At 39.8% G+C, this 14,681-nt stretch overlaps 1 protein-coding gene and 1 pseudogene across 1 annotated transcript in view; one reads left to right on the top strand and one right to left on the bottom strand.

The window, feature by feature from the left end:
- The window catches only part of TEC (tec protein tyrosine kinase), a 93,130-nt gene that overhangs the window by 2,859 nt on the left and 75,590 nt on the right, over positions 1-14,681 (top strand).
- Positions 1,000-9,868, bottom strand: LOC118895845 (annotated as a pseudogene).

The raw sequence follows: 14,681 nt of genomic DNA on the forward strand, positions 1-14,681 counted from the left end.
AAAAAAACCCTCAGAAACCTACATTACCTGCTTAGGAACATGGACTGATACAGTTGAAATACATTGCAATTGTTAAGTCACTTTGAAGATGATAAATGATAATACAAAGATGATACAAAGTTAAAAGTGCCCTAATTGCTTTAGCTTAAGCAGAATAAAGAGAACAGTGGAAATCCTCTTATTTGAGAACCTGACCCACTCACTGTCTTTCCTGGCAGCAGCCTCCGCCACCATGAGAACCAGAAAGGACAGAATGAAGAGCTTGTCACAACATGTAACAGCCCAGCCTCTGACACTTAGCACTGATTTACTGTATAGCACAGGGAATTATACCCGATATCTTGTAATAACTTATAATGGAATATAATCTGCAAGAAACCTGAATCACTGTGCTGTACACCTGAAACTTATACAATATTGTAAATCAACTATACTTCAATTGAAAAAAAAAGAAAAAAAAAAAGAAGAATCCATCTCCTTTCTGGCTACTGCTGACTGGCCCGGGAAGCCTAGTCCTGTTAGCTAGTCCTGCCTGAACCCCCCTCCTCCCATGAGCTGGGCATTTTGATCCCTCCTGGATTCTTTTCTCGGGGACTGATGTTCATTGGCAAACTTATGACCCTCAGTTGGAAATATGGTTGCAGATTTGTTTGCCTCCCACAGTTAAAAAGAAATAGTTACCTATATTAAAAAGTCAGGAATTTTAAGATGAGAATCTGAATTCTTGAGACAATAAAAGTTCTGATAGTACTAGGCTGAATTCCTTCTTGACAGCTCTCAGCCTAGCTCCTAGGTAAGCCCAGTAGCACTTCACTGTTATGTTTCTTCTCTGTTTGGGTTAATCTGCCCAGTTCTCTGTCTTCCTTGGATGAATGTTCTTGTTTTCATCTCCCTCGCCCTAGAAGCTGTGATCTGAAAAGGGCTGTAATGTGGGTAACCCACTTTTTTTAGAACAATAAACACCTTTATTATATGAGCTAAGATAGGAGGGAAGAGGATTTATTTGCCTTTCTGGGCCTTGACTTTCCTCAGATAGAACTCCAGCTCCTTTCCCTCTAGCACGTAGTGATCTGCTCAGCCACGCTGGCCTGCTCTTGAAGTGATGCACGCAAGAAGCTTGTCCTGCGGGAACTGCTCCTCTACAAGACTGCTGATTTTGGCATTCTTTTTCTTTTCATTCACTCATTCATTCATTTATTTTTGCCTGCGTTGGGTCTTCGTTGCTGCCCAAGGGCTTTCTCTAGTTGCAGCGAGCAGGGGCTACTCTTCGCTGCAGTGCACGGGCTTCTCATTGTGGTGGCTTCTCTCATTGTGGAGCACGGACTGTAGGCATGCGGGCTTCAGTAGTTGTGGCACGGGGGCTCAGTAGTTGTGGCTTGCAGGCTCTAGAGCGCAGGCTCAGTAGTTGTGGTGCACGGGCTTAGTTGCTCTGTGGCATGTGGGATCTTCCCAGACCAGGGCTCGAACCTGTGTCCCCTGCATTGGCAGGCGGATTCTTAACCACTGCGCCACCAGGGAAGCCCCCTTTTATCATATTTCTTCTGAATATTCTTTGATCGTTTTTTGTTTAAAATCTCTTCCTCCTCAGGAGTCAGCTTGGCCCCCTTCTTGCGGCCCAGGGGCAGTGCACAGTGGGACTTGTACCACTGTCGGTACGGTGTGCTGTCAATGAGCATGATGCAGTTCTTCACCAGGGTCTTGGTACGGACCTGTTTGTTGTTGGTTGCATTGTAGACAACATCAATGATCCTTGTCTTGCGTGTACAACACTCCGAGCCCCAGGAGAAGTTCCCCACGTCCAGCCTCAAAGCCCAGTACTTCTTGTTGCCCCTCCTTGCACGTGGACTGTGTGTATGCGGCGGGGTCCAATCTTGGTGTTGGCAGCGGGGTGTTCCAGCTCATACTTCCACTTCCTGTGGTAGAGCTTTCTCTTGTCCCCGGTCTTGCGGCTCTTGTGCCAGTTGTCCCGAGAGATGCCTACGTGTGGAAGCAGGGGGCAGGAGCCTCAGCCAGGGAGCCCGGGGCTGGGCCCTGCCAGCCCAGCGCCCTGCGCCCAGAATCAACAGGTATTAAAAAAAAATATTTTGTTAAAAGTGTAAGACTCTAAGTGGATTAGAAAAACCATGGGGGCCATTCTGCGGTAGCCCCAGAGATATTTATTTTAGTTGTTCATAGTTCTGTTTTTAAAAGAAATACTGGGTAGGCTACTGATTGATCTAGTAGCTATGATTCCTAGTTTCTTTGTAGCAATTCAGTGACATTCATCCTTTATTAAAACTCTCAGTTAATCACAGAGTCAGACATCAGTCTTTTCCTGGTTCTCTGGACCCCAGCTCCTTCAATAGGATGGCAATAAGCTTTTTACTGAAAATTTTCCTATTAAGTACAGTTTATTGTACTTTTCAAAGTATGCTAAGAAATTCTGTTCTAGATGATGAGAAATTCAGTCAAGCTGTTTCTTCCAAGTCTCATGTTGTAAAACTTGTGTTTCAGTTTCTGCTGTGGGCCATTCTTTGGTTTGTCCTCCTTGCTCTTTCTCAACTAGCTTATGTTTCTGCATCTTCTAGTGAACCGATAAAAGACCTTACTGACAATTTATATTGTTTGCTCTTCTTATAATAACACAGAACAAAGGACACTGTGCTCTTGCTTTCTGGTCAGGGAACTAAATTACACATGGGTTAGACCACCTGACGTTCTGCTGGAGCCTCCACATGGTTTTGAGATGGAATCCAGGGAAGAACAGGGCTGGAGTTTAATCAGAAAAAAGGCCTGTTAAATAATGGTGAGAAAACAAGGAATGGAGAGATTTTTATATGTTTAGATATTTGAATACAAAAATTTCGAGTAGCATGTAAATCTGCAACTATTGTTAGCTAAGAAATCAGGAAATTTTTATAATTGGACTTTGGTGTTACCAGTTTTGTTGGTTTCTTGTCTGTAATACTCCTCTGTTATGAAAACTGACAATAGTTTATAAGGTTGAGGAATAGGAAGACTAGTTGTGTCAGGGATCCCCAAGGCCACCCCAGGTTCAGTAATTCACTAGGAGAACTCAGGGGACTGAGCAGTGAGTTTAACTCACTGCTATGATTTATTTCAGTGAAAGAAGAAAAAGCAAAATTAGCAAGGGAAAAGGTGCCTAGGGCAAGTCTGGAGGAAACCAGGCACAAGCTTGCAAGAGTCCTTTCTCAGCAAAGCCACAAAGGGGGTGTATAATTCCTCCATTACCGAATTGTGACAATTGTGAAATGTTTTCTAACTGGGAACCTCATTAGAGACTCAGTGGCCAAGGTTTTCATTGGAGGCTGGTCACATAGGCACCCTCTGTCTAAGTATGTACCAAAATTCCAGACTCCAGAAGGAAAGCAGGTGTTCAGCATAAGCCAGGTTGTTTGTACAAACAGGTTAGGCCCAGTGAGCCATTCTTATCAGTGCTGGGAATGGGAGAGCCCTCCACTCCCAAAGTGCAAGTTCCCAGATGCCAGCCAAGGACCAACCTTGTAGGCATGTCATAGGCCTGTCGTGTTAACTCTTCCCTGCACATTAGTAGTAATTATGATACAAATTATTGAGTACCAAATACAGGCCAGGCACTGTGCTAAAAAAGTACATGCATTATTTTCTTTATTCCTCAAAACGATACTGTATGAAGTCTTATTAGTACCCTCATTTCAAAAATGTGTGATATGAGGCTCAGAAAGTTTAAAAACTTACAAAAGGTCAAATACTAATGAATCGCAGGGCTATTTCTTCAGAGCCTATCTTTGAAACAACCTTGATACTCTGGGGAAAGTTAGGAAAAAAATCTATTAAATCTCTCTATAATACAGATGAAGTTTTATTTTAAAACTTTTGAGGATATTTTTATTACTTTCAGTTATGATTTTTTTAAAAAAATTTCTTTGTGGTAGAAGAAAATTAACGTCAGACAAAACGAGGGTTTTTGTTTGATTGTGCCACTATCTAATTGGACTTTAGAAAACAACGTTCTTCAATTGTTTTTATAGTTTAGAAATTGCTTTCATATAAATATATTGTCTCTTTACACCCTTAACTCCCCTGCCATCACTGTTTCAACCCAACACACATCCAATCTATTTCTAAGTCCTGTGAATTCTCCTTCCCTTCATTACAACCTTACTGCAGCTCCCAACTCCATTCTCTTGGTGGATTACTGCCCTAGTTGATTTTACTTTTGGATCTTCATCTTTCAACTATACAACCATAAGAGGGATTTTTAAAACTTGTAGCTTTGCATCTGCTCTAGGATCAAGTTAAAATTCCTTAGCTTGGAATACAAGGTACTTGATGCCCTTTTTCCTTGTCTTCCCTCTCTCCTTCCTCCATCCCCAACTGTCTTCTACCTGCAGTTACTCTTTCACATTGTGCCTCTGTTGCTATTGTTCAATCAACTTGAAGTGATATATTCCTCTGCCTGCCTACCAGGCTCTGTCTATCTATCCATATCTATTTTATCCATCAGAAATGTGTTGAGTGCCCTAGTAAGCACTTACTCATCTTTTCTGACTCAGCTCGATCCCCACCTTCTCTGAATCCTTTCCTGTGTCCCTCCCACCAGTGGTAGAATCCCCAGCCCACCTCAGCCCTTTGTGCCCCGTCCATATTTTTATTGTGACATCTTGGTTGCTTGACTCTATCTACATATCTGTGTCCCCCATTGGACTTCAAGCTCTTTGAGGGCAGGGTTCATAGCTTTTCTATCTTCGTATTTCTGAGAGTTTAGTGCAGAGTTGAGTGCTCAGTACACGTTGGATGGCTGGATGGGTCCAAGGAATCATGGGGAGACCTCAACCCTTAGAAGCAGGCAGGGCAGATTTATCCTATGCAAACATCATGAACAACCAGAAAGGTTGTCATGCTGCTAATAAGTAGAAGGGTCAGGATTTGAGCCTTGGTATTCTGACTCTAAGTTCAGTGCTCCTCCTATGATGCTTCCCTTATCCTTTTATTCCAGTTGTACTGAAATCAAACATTCTATGTGATGAGTTGTTTGAAAATTTAACCTTTTACCCAGGTTAACTGTCGGGATGGTGGAGGTAGTTATAAGATGATGGCACGAGTCTCTTGAATATCCTGGGCAACCTCTCATATTTCTATAAGGCCTTCTGGGTCATATAGAGTTGTTTTCTTTACCACCCCTGGAACCTGGAGACTCTAGTGATATAGGCATAAGAGCTTATTAAGGTTCTGAAATGATCAGATATTTCTCCCTTAGTTGTATCCCTAGACTAGGTGGACTCCCAGTGGGAAGCATAGGTTTACGGGACCTTTCTAATTGCTACCTGAAGATTTATATCTTCTGGCACTTTCTAGGATTCTGGGGGGCGAGTGTGGGGTGGACAAAATGGTTTCTTTTACTATAGGACAATTGGAAGTGTTTGCATCAGACTTTAGAGGTTATAAGACAATTCACTAGCTTGTAAAAAGTGGGACGGCTCTAGATGCTCTGTAGACGGTACAGTGGTTAGTGCACTAGGGCTCTGAAAATTCTCAACTCTATTATCCCATGAAAACTCATTTTCTTTTTGGCAGTTGAGTTTCCTTGTTTCTGAAATAAGGTCGTATCAACTTCCTGTCTTGTGTCTCAGTTTCCTCTCTGGTGTCTCTTTCCCCACTTTTGATTCATATCTGTTTTCTTATTCTACTGTCCTGGATCTGACCTTCCTCATCACTTAAAAGAGCCAAGATGCAGGTCTGAAGTCCTAGGGTCTGATTTACCTTCTTAATTTGTCAAATTATCCATTTTCATTTAATAATGTTCACTGTTTTTTTCCTCTAGGAAGCAGAAACCTATTTAAGATAGAAAAGAGGGAGAATACCATTTGTTCCATCCACACTCCTAAAATATTTTTGTAACTTTTAATTTTGCTATAGTTTCAAACTCACAGAAAAGTTGCAAGAATAGTACAAGGAACTCTCAAGTAACCTTTACTCAGATTCACAAATTACCTGTGGTTGCCCCATTTGCTCTGTCATTCTCTTGGTCTCTTCCTTGGTCTCTTTCTCTTCATATGCATGTTTTTCAAACCATTGGAAAGTAAGCTGTAGACAGTCCCCTTTTGCTGTTAAATAATTCGTTGTGTATTGTCTAAAAATAAGGACATTCTCTTTTAGAACCACAGTACAATGATCAAAATCAAGACATGTAACACTGATACAGTAGTATTATGTGGTCCAGAGTCCATAGTCAGATTTCATTCATCATTCCACTGATGTCTTCATAGCTGTTTCTCAACCTCCCCTCCTTGCCCAAATCCAGGATCTAATCCCTGATCACACATTGCATTTAGTAGGTCAAGACATAAGGTTTGGAAATGTCTATGGTGCAGGGAAGAGAAATGTATGGAGGAAATACTGTCCTTTGTCGTTTGTTGTAAAATGCCAACTACATCATGAACACTCAGTGATTGTATATCAGAGTCCGCAAACGTGAAATTGGATTTAAAAATCATTAGAGTTGTTCTCCTACTCTCATTCTCATGGTCCTCATTAGGGGCTGAAGATCACCTTCCTGCGAAATAAGTTATTTTAGCCTGGTCCACTGGGATGAATAGAAATCACTTATTCCTGTTTCCCTTTCTCTCTCCCCCACCTCAATTTTAACTTTTTCTTCTTCTGTGTTAAATAATTATTAGTCATGTAAAGCATTTTTTGGAGAACAGTACAGTATGAGTAATTTCTAATAAATGAAGAGGGAGTTTAATCAAAGGTTTGGTCCTCATGCTACTTAAAAATAGAAATAATAAAAGGATTCTAGATCTCAAAAAATACTCTTGGATCTGGCTGTGATACTTGTGGTTTATTCAGTGATTATTTGTATCATGATGAGAGAGACAAAGGCCGTAAGAAAAATCAGCATTTCTGTTCATAAATGGTATTACCTAGTTTATTTTATTCATAAGACTTAGCTCTCGGCAGTTTTTAGTGTTATCAAAAAGTCAAATTTCCATCAGAGTTTTATATAGCTATTTTAGGACTGAATCTATTCAAAAAACTGTGCTGTAGGCACTGAAGGCAGTTATGAAAAGAACAATTCCCAGAATGTTTGGGAAATGGCAGTATAGTTGAAATAAACAGTGTTTCCTCCCCACCCCCTTTTCCCACCTGCCTATCTTGAAAGAAACTCGTCTTAATCAGAAGTGCGTGTCACTTGTTGAATTGGAAAAAAAAAGAACTGTATCTGACATCATGATTTTCGTAAGCTGAGTTTTGTTTTTCTCTGCATCGTGAACTGCTGGGCTGGGGATTCTTAGAAATCTTTGAAGCTAGTTCTGTAATTAGTAGTTTCTATTAAGTGTTTGTTGATGAGGATAGGTATGATAGCACTTACCCTGAGGAACAGTTAAAAAAGAGACCAAATTATATGAGTTGAGGAAGCATTGGTGGTAAAAGTGCAGACTATATAGATTTTTGGTGAGGGGTGGGGTTGGGGAGGGATTGGGGAAGGTCTCCATTTGGCCATGGGTTGGAGTATGAGCAGTGTTGGGCAGAAAGAGCCCGTTCATACAGTGGGAACATCATGTGCAAAGGCCCTGGGGTGGAAGAGGGCTTGGTGTGTCTGTGAAACTGTTCTGTTCTAGACCTACATAGATTTATATGCTGATAATTACCCATTCATGGGGATGATTATTTGTTAGTAGTGAAGAAGTCATACAATTTTAGAGCTGGAATGAACTTTAAAGAATAACCTTCAAGTCTTCCACTTGTGGAAACTGAAGATAAGGAAATGATTTGCTCCAGGTCACCCAGTAAGCTGGTTGTTAAGCCTGGACCAAAACTCAGATCAGCCTCTCTGATTGCACTGCCTTTGTTTTGGAAAGGATGAGTTTGGGTTGCCCAGGTAGGTGAGGGCACTTACACAGCTTAAATAATATGGTTGTTCACAGAATGGACTCCATCTAGTGACTATTCAGACCCCTTTGCTTGAAAATACTTGTCACTTTTTTGCCTTTGAAGCTTTGCTCTTGCTGTGCCTAACAGTTGTCCTTCTGTTCATCCAATTCCCATCTCAAGTCCTCTGTTTTTCTTTAAATTTGAAAAAATTTTATTTTATTTTTTAAATTGAAGTATAGATTTACAATGTTGTGTTAGTTTCTGGTGTATAGCAGAGTGATTCAGTCGTGTGTGTTTGTGTGTATATATGTATCCTTTTTCAAATTCTTTTTCATTATAGGTTATTATAAGATATTGAATATACTTCCCTGTGCTATACGGTAGGACCTTGTTGTTTATCTATTTTATGTAAAGTAGTGTGTATCTGTTAATCCCAAGCTGTTTCTGTTTTGTAAATAAGTTCATTTGTATCATTTTTTTAGATTCCATATAGAGGTGATATCATATGATGTTTGTTTTTCTCTGTCTGACTTACTCTTAAGTGAGAGACCTTGCTCACCTTCCTACCCCCCAGTTGTAAATGCCAGCCCCTTCAGAATTACTGTTAAATTTATATGTATTATTATTGTTATTGCCTCTTTAAAATCACCAACTACATAATAATCTCCTTGAAGGCGGAGGTTGTTGCCTTCTAATTTCAACATATCACACAATATCTTGTACCCGTTGCCTGCTCAAAAAAGTTTTTATTGGTAATAATTACAATAGTGATGATCAGTTAGTATTTCAAGTAAGCAAAAAGATCTTTAGAGACATTGTAATAGTTATTTCCCATGCAATTTTGTTCCATTTTAGTTGTTGAGAAGATGCCTTATTTAAATTTAGAATCAAAACTATGTTTTTATTTAGTATTTATTAGTATTAATCTCTCCCCCAAACTAAAATGTGGACATTATTGAAAACAGCCAGAGTATGAACTGTCAGAAGAAATCACATGGCCATTTGAGAAAGTGAAACTACATTTTGAGTTGTTTCTAAATCCATTTAGAACATGGTTTAGCCACTGGTTGATGCTGGTCAGGTACACGTAGAGAATCACCTATAGAAGGGCACTTAGAAACACCTGGGTTATTCAGTAGTTAATTCCTTGACTCTCTTAAGAGAACTCTTGACGTTATTAGCCTTTGGGTTTTGTGACTATCCTGTACTTCTGAGATAAATATTATCTCATGATGGCTTGATGATTGCTACTTCAGATAATTAAAAACATTGTTATAGTCTTCTTACCAAAGCTCTTCATGTACCTTTTTTATTTTTTATCTTAGAGAACTGCCTATAATATTTGCATGATACCACATTGGTAAACACCTGAATTGAAAAATTGCACAAAATATGTGCAATATAGTTGTTAAATAAAATTAAATGAGTAAGCAAGAGACTTAAATGAAATCTCTAGTGATTTTTAATAGACTGCGAGAAGGGAGTCCCCCCCCCACCCCATCATCTTAGTTGTATGTGAAGACTTTTGGAAAAGTTCTGTCTTTATTCCAAGTAATCACATAGGTATAGCTGTTCCTTAGTTTTATTTGCCACTGCAAAAAGTAAGATGGATAGGTGCAATTCCCTGCTCATGAGATTGTAACATGTGAATTTTTCTCCTTTTAGGGGAATATATATATGTAGAATGTTAATATTTATTTCATCTCTATATATTTCCTGGCAAAAGAGAGTCTATGCACTTATTTGTTATATGGGACTCAGCTCATTTGTTTTCATTCATTCATCATTTGTACAGAAAAGATTTAGTGAGTATGTACAGTATGGTAGGGATGGAGGAATTCAAAGATGAATGATTCTGGTTTTGTTAAGCTTACAGTCTGATTACGTTATACTTCTGCCTTTCTGGATTCAAAATGGCAAACTTTCCTATACTGCATCCAGTCTGTTTTGAAGGGGGCCTCTTGAGACCTGGAGTTATCCTTGTGTGCCACTGTTGTTTGCACTCACCCATGCTTTTCTGGATTACCTGGGAGTCTTAACTTTCCTGGCCCTTGGGTTTCCCTCTGCTCCTAGACTTTACATAGCATAGAGTTCACAAAAGTACAGGGGTTTTGCGTACCTACTTGCAATGCTCTGTTCTCCGTGGCATCTCCATAAAGTGTATCTGTAGATAACCAACACATTTGCCCACCATCTACTTCACAGGTGAAGACACTGGGGAACAAACAACTGAGTCAGGTACCTTCTCTGAAGTGACGTCCCATTTGACTAGCTGAACCAAGATGTCTTATCTTTCTGGCTAGCGTGCTGTTAAACCACACTGTGCTAGTTGAAGGAAGGGGGACTTCCTTCAACAGTGTGTTCACTGACCACCTCTATATATACATTTCCTTCCTCCTTCCATTCTTTAGCTTTATATATAAGACCTTAGAAAGGGTGTTCTTTTAGCACTTGTTGATTTGTGTTTGTTTTTTCCTCACTGCACCCCTGTGAGGTGGTGGGAATTCTATGCATTTCAGTAAATTAGAGTTGTCCAGAAAAGAGACCAACGGAAAGAACATATTACTGTGAATGCTTACGTGAAAGAAACTGAAAGGGTTATACTGAAGTTGTAACTCTTAAAAACTTTAAAGTGGGTTTGGTTAAATAGTTCATTTCATAAATACTTTAAATGATTCTTTGCAGAGAAAACTCACAGGTAACTTAATTAAAGATGAATTTATTCACATTCGTAGTCTGTCCCAACAAGTAGAGAAAAATGTCACAGTTGAAGAGAATCCCTACAATCTACTGCAGTAATTAGTTCAACACTTTTCAAAATAGTAAATAAGTAAGTTAAACACTTAACTAAAATAGTAAAGTAAGCTGATTTTTAGGTTAACTCAGTTCTGACTAGGATTGATTACAGTATAATATCAAAAAAAGGGTAGAGACTTGAATTTTCTGGAAAAAGATGAGTAGCTTGATGCTGAAGATCAAATATGTAATTCAGAACTTATTTTTTTAATATATTTTAAAAATATTTATTTATTTATTTTTTGGCTGCATTGGGTCTTCGTTGCTCCGTGTGGGCTTTCTCTAGTTGTGGCGAGTGGGAGCTACTCTTCATTGCGGTGTGCGGGCTTCTCATCGCGATGGCTTCTCTTGTTGTGGAGCACGGGGTCTAGGCGCGCGTGCTTCAGTAGTTGTGGCACAGGGGCTCAGTAGTTGTGGCTCGCGGGCTTTAGAGCGCAGGCTCAGTAGTTGTGGCGCACGGGCTTAGTTGCTCCGCGGCATGTGGGATCTTCCCGGACCAGGGCTCAAACCCGTGTCCCCTGCATTGGCAGGTGGATTTTTAACCACTGTGCCATCAGGGAAGCCCCAGAACTTGTTTTTAAACAGGGTCATTCTTTTATTTTCAGACGTCACACTTAATCACTTTCTAAGGATAGGTGTTATGACTAAAGTATGTGTAGGAAACAAGACCAATTTCCATTGGATGAGATAACGTGTTTCTTGAGGTTCTAGAGTGAGCTTAACAGGAGTTTTCTATTCCTTCTTCATTATACGGAACTTCTGTTGTGGTCTGAGGTCCATCTCTGAGTTAATCGAATTCCTGTGAGTTAGAGAGTAGACTGTGGACTTTGGAGCCAAATCATCTGGGTTCAAATCCTAAATTTGTTACTTATTAGCTGTGTGACCTTGGTCAAATTACTTAATCTCTCTGTGCCTTATTTTCCTCATCTTTAAACTGGGGCAAATAATAGTACTTCCCTCACAGGTTTTTGTCCGGAGTAAATGGATCCCTATATATGAAGTAGTTAGGACAGTTCCTAGCGTATAGTAAGTGCCATTGTAAGTATCAGTGGTTATTATTATAAGTAGCTTCCATTGTCACCCACTTTTGTCTTTTTTGTATAACGTGTTTCAGAGTTTCTGCTCTTGCATCTGGCTTTTCCCAGATATAGACATTTTTTGCAATAAGCATAACCGTTTCATTCTCCTAGTAAGTCACTAATCACAGGTGATTCATTCTTTAAATTGATCTTTGCTGCTTGTGGTCCAGTTACACTGTGGAGCTCTGGTTACTGGTGGAAATGCATACCTTGGGGTAGGGATAGTTCTCATTCTTGGCACCTCTGAGCCTGTTTTGGTGGAACTCTCATCGGGTCTGCTCTGGATGTTTCTCTCTGGATGTTTGTCTGTGGGCACATGACAGGGTGCTGATTGCGATAAATGTGTGCTGTTCAGTTTTACATTTCGTAACATCAAAGGTGGATCTACTAGTAAGCATTAGAGCCTTTCAATTCCGTAGCCCTTTCTAAGGCCCCTGGAAGGGTCCTAGCGCTTTCACATTCATGATTTTGCACTGAAAAAAAGAGAGTCTTCTCCCCAAAGTGTGTAAGCCTCAGGCCACTCAAAACCTGGATCTGTCTCTGCAGAGCATGTGAGACTCTATTTGTTCTAGTATCTGATAATATCTACAAATTCTGCCAGTGAAATACCCCCAGGCATCTTCACTGTAAAACATCTAAAATATAAGCATATTTATAGTTTATGTTCTTAAAAGTTTTTTTTCTAGAACAAAGTAGTGTATCTACTTTAATCTGTCAAATTTATTTTCCTTTAATAAAAGTTTCAGCGTTGTTATTTTTTATTTATTAATTTAATTTATTTATTTATTTTATTTAATTTTATTTTTTGGCTGTGTTGGGTCTTCATTGCTTCACGTGAGCTTTCTCCCATGGCTGCTAGTGGGGGCTACTCTTCATTGTGGTGCACGGGCTTCTCATTTGCGGTGGCTTCTCTTGTTGCAGAGCAGGGGCTCTAGGTGCGTGGGCTTCACTAGTTGCAGCATGTGGGCTTCAGTAGTTGCGGCGCATGGGCTTAGTTGCTCCGCCATGTGGGATCTTCCCGGACCAGGGATCAAACCTGTGTTCCCTGCGTTGGCAGGCGGAATCCTAACCACTGCACCACCAGGGAAGTCCTCAGTGTTGTTTTTAAAACTCCCATACTTCTCTTGTTAAATGTATTCCTGAGTATATTATAGTTGTAGTTACTCTTGTGAACAGGTGAATTTTCATGATATGTTGTAATTAGATATAGTTGATATATAACCAAGCTCTAGATTTTTATAAATCTATTTTGTAACCAACCAGTATACTATGCTATTTCTAAGTATTATGTATTTTCTAAGTATTACAATTTTCTATTACCAACTTTGCTATAAAAGGGTTGTTTTCTATTAAATTTAATCCAAATTATGAGAAGAAAATAATTTTTAAAAAAATATTAAGAAAAATAAAAGAATTTTAAATTCTAAATGGGAATACTCAAAAGGCCATGTGGAAGCCTGGGAGAGGGCGTTCCAGCAGGGGAATCCAGGAATGTAAGACCCCAAGGGAGGCAGGAGCAGCAAAGAGGCTGAGGGGCTGAAGTGGAGTGGGATGGGGCATAGTGGAGGATGTGGCTGGAGACCTGGGCAAGATCCTGCATGGATCATTGCGGACCATGGAAAAGACTTCGGATTTTTTTTTTTTTTAATTTTTATTAAAACAATTAAGAAAAAATGTGATACGAAGATTTTGGAGGGTTGGGGGTGGGGAGGGACAAAGTTTGGCTCTTACATTCATGCACGTTAAGATGCTGGGACACAGTAGAACATGAACTGGCAGTTAGAAGGTGTGAGGTTTAGTTCTGGCTCTGCTAGCCAGTGTGATCTTTTTTTTTTTTTTTAAACATCTTTATTGGAGTATAATTGCTTTACAAAGGTGTGTTAGTTTCTGCTGTATAACAAAGTGAATCAGCTATACATATACATATATCCCCATATCTCCTCCCTCTTGCGTCTCCCTCCCACCCTCCCTATCCCACCCTTCTAGATGGTCACAAAGTACTGAGCTGATCTCCCTGTGCTATGCGGCTGCTTCCCACTAGCTATCTATTTTACATTTGATAGTGTATATATGTCCATGCCAATCTCTCACTTCGTCCCAGCTTACCCTTCCCCCTCCCTGTGTCCTCAAGTCCATTCTCTGTGTCTGCATCTTTATTCCTGTCCTGCCCCTAGGTTCTTCTTAAACATTTTTTTTTTTTTTTAGATTCCATCTATATGTGTTAGCATATGGTATTTGCTTTTCTCTTTCTGACTTACTTCACTCTGTATGACAGTCTCTAGATCCAGCCATCTCACTGCAAATAACTCAATTTCGTTTCTTTTTATGGCCGAGTAATATTCCATTGTATATATGTGCCACATCTTCTTTAGCCATTCATCTGTCGATGGACACTTAGGTTGCTTCCATGTCCAGGCTACTGTAAATAGTGCTGCGATGAACATTGTGGTACATGACTCTTTTTGAATTATGGTTTTCTCAGGGTATATGCCCAGTAGTGGGATTGCTGGGTCCTATGGTAGTTCTATTTTTAGTTTTTTAAGGAACCTCCATACTGTTCTCCATAGTGGCTGTATCAATTTACATTCCCACCAACAGTGCAAGAGGGTTCCCTTTTCTCCACACCCTCTCCAGCATTTATTGTTTGTAGATTTTTTGATGATGGCCATTCTGACCAGTGTGAGGTGATACCTCATTGTGGTTTTGATTTTCATTTCTCTAATGATTAGTGATGTTGAGCATCCTTTCATGTGTTTGTTGGCAATCTGTATATCTTCTTTGGAGAAATGTCTAGTTAGGTCTTCTGCCCATTTTTGGATTGGGTTGCTTGTTTTTTTGATATTGAGCTGCATGAGCTGCTTGTAAATTTTGGAGATTAATCCTTTGTCAGTTGCTTCATTTGCAAATATTTTCTCCCATTCTGAGGGTTGTCTTTTCGTCTTGTTCATG

This window comes from Balaenoptera musculus, chromosome 5 (assembly GCF_009873245.2).
Source record: "Balaenoptera musculus isolate JJ_BM4_2016_0621 chromosome 5, mBalMus1.pri.v3, whole genome shotgun sequence".
NCBI classification, from domain to species: domain Eukaryota; kingdom Metazoa; phylum Chordata; class Mammalia; order Artiodactyla; family Balaenopteridae; genus Balaenoptera; species Balaenoptera musculus.